We start from the raw sequence: 2869 nt of genomic DNA on the forward strand, positions 1-2869 counted from the left end.
CCAAACCCTCAGATCCTGACAAAGACCCACCTCGGACGCTCCTCCTCTGTTCAGAGCTCCTCCCCAGGAGCCCCTCCCCAGGAGCCCCGCTGGAGCTAAAACTCCCCAGGACCCCAAAGCCCGCCCACATCCCCCACCCCACCCCCAGCTGGTGACTGGGAGCTCCAAGATAATGCCGTGCATCTCAGAACTCAGGTCTGCTGGAAGAGCTGGCTGGCGTGGGAGCTCCCAGGATGGGGTGTGCATTCATCCGGACAACAAGATTACTAGTTGAGTTCTCACTATGCATCAGGTTTAGGGGCAGCGGCTGGACTCACCCCGTGTCTGTGACCCCTTCAACATACAGGGCCGAGAGGTCCAGATGTGTGAAATCACTTGCCTGGGGTTCCCAGGTAGAAATGGCATGTCCGCCTTCACAGATGTCCATGAAGCGTCTGCATGCATGCAGACTGGCACACAGGAGCATGTAGTTAATACGTGCAGCAGAGATGGGAACCCAGGGTGGTCCGACCCTGAAGCTCATGCCCTTGACCACTAGACCATATCCTGTCCTTGAAGTAGAGGACTCCAGCAGATGGTAGAATAGGTTGAATTTGGAGTTTGTCTCTTAGGTACTAGGGAGTCATGGAAGGTGTTTGAGCAGGAAGAGTTGGCCTTAGGAGGGTGGGACCTTAACAGCAGCAGGAAGCCTGAGTCAAAAAGTCTAGCTCTGCCAACCCCAGATCCTCACTTCCTGGGACCCTCGTTTCTGCATCTTTGGGTAAGGGGATGGTGCAGGGGGTCTGAGGTTCTGCACAAACTCACTGCCATTGAGTCAGTTCCAACTCATAGAGACCCTATAGGAGAGAGTAGAACTGCCCCCTCACCCCCACCCTTGTGAGTTTCCACGACTGTAACTCTTCCCTGGAGTAGAGAAACCTCATCTTTCTCCCTCAGAGCAACCAATGATTGCAAACTGCTGACCTTGCACAAGCATAACCACTACGCCACCAGGGTTCCTCCGAGGTTCTGTATTCGGAGTTGTTCAATGTTTCTCTCAAAAGGTCAATGTGTGCACCGGTACAACTTTTGGGGAAAACAAATGGGTGACATGATCAAAAGTTTCAATGTGCCCTGAAGTCCCACAGTGTCTTTTAGGAACCCATTCCAGGAAACACATGTAGGCATAGGATGCATACAGGACGGGCTTCTAGTACCAACAGGGCACTGGTGGGAGGATTGGGGGGGCAGTCAGTTGGGGCAGGGCAGGGGTACCACTCCAGGAGGAAGGAAGCCAGAGAGCTTTGTGGCTGACAGGGGCAAGAAGCCTTAGATGCACGTGGCTGATGTGATTTTCAGCTACTGGAATGTAATTCTAAACATGCAGGCAGGTGTGTGTGTGTGTGTGTGTGCTGTAAAATTGACTGCAGATTCACTTGTTTGGCATTTTAGCATCTCTGAAATCAAGTTGTCTTACAATTAGCAGTAACTTAAAGCCTGTGACATACGAAGGGGTACCCCAAAAAAACTGGAAAGAAGCTCAGCTGGGCAGAAATTTTGTAGTACACATCCCCCCACCCCCCACCCCCACTAGGTGAGCATCAAGCAACTCTGAGTTAGTGCACCCAGCGGCCTCACCTGGGAAGCTTCTCTCTGGTCACAGTGATTTTTTTCCGTAAAAAGTTTTGCTCAAACCTCATTTTTTTGTGGTCACCAATTTAAGACAACAGCGTGCGAATGTGAAATTTTGTTTCCTGCTTGGGAAAAATGCCGCAGAAACTGTTGTGATGTTGAGCAAAACTTACAAGGACAGCACTATTGGAAAAACCCAAACGTATGAGTGGTTTTCTTGTTTCAAAAAGGGTGAAATGTCGATTGATGACAAACTTTGTTCTGGACATCCATCAACTTCCCGAAAGGGTGAATATGTCAACTTGTAGTGCATTTGGAGTTCATTCTACCAGGTCAGACTGTTAATCAAGCTTTCTATTTAGGGGTTCTGGAAAGATTGCTTAACAGTGTGCAACAAAAAAGGCCTGATTTATGGCAGTTTGATGACTGGTTTTGCCATCATGACAACGCACCTGCTCACGCAGCCATCTCAGTGCACCAATGTTTGGCAAAAAACAGCATGCCTCTCTTGCCCCTGACTCACCTGACCTTGCTCAAATGTGACTTCTTTTTGTTTCCTTGAATGAAGAGGGACATGAAAGGACAGCTATTTGAGGAAGTAGAAGAGGTGAAGAAAAAAATGGAGGGTGGTACTGTCAGCCATCCAAACAGATGAGCTTGAAAAATGTTTCCAAGAATGGAACGGCAGATTTGACAAATGTATAAAGTGTAATGGAGAGTATTTTGAAGGTGATAAGGTTGTTTTGTAAAAAAAAATTAAATACATAGCTTTGAAAAAAATTATGGTATTTTTTGGGTACCCCATCGTATACAACTCATAGGCTGATGAAGACATCCCACCCCTCCCCGCCCCATAACCACCACTTTCCCTGGACTTTCCTTTCTTATCAACTTTTCTATGTGGTTTTCTTTGTTTAAAACTTCAGTTATATTCTGTCTATATGACAATTTTAAGTACCTAGTTCTAATGATTTTATTTGCATGTGACCTAAGAATTTTCCACCAACACCATAGTATTAGAGTGTCAGGACTTTTTCCTCCAGGGGGGATGAGGAGGGAGGGAAGAAAGGGCATAAGGAAGGAAGGAAAGAGGGGAGCGAGGAAGAGAGGGAAGGAAGGCGAGAAAAAAAGGACAGGAAAATTCTGGAAGATTCTACCTGTTAACAGAGAACACACACTGAACAATCTGGAGGAGAAAACAACAGGACCGACAGTTCCGGGGGGACATGGGAGAGGGGGAGGTGGGGGGAAGGGAAGA

This window comes from Echinops telfairi, unplaced genomic scaffold (assembly GCF_000313985.2).
Source record: "Echinops telfairi isolate 266 unplaced genomic scaffold, ASM31398v2 ScPeMD7_22;HRSCAF=79, whole genome shotgun sequence".
NCBI lineage: Eukaryota > Metazoa > Chordata > Mammalia > Afrosoricida > Tenrecidae > Echinops > Echinops telfairi.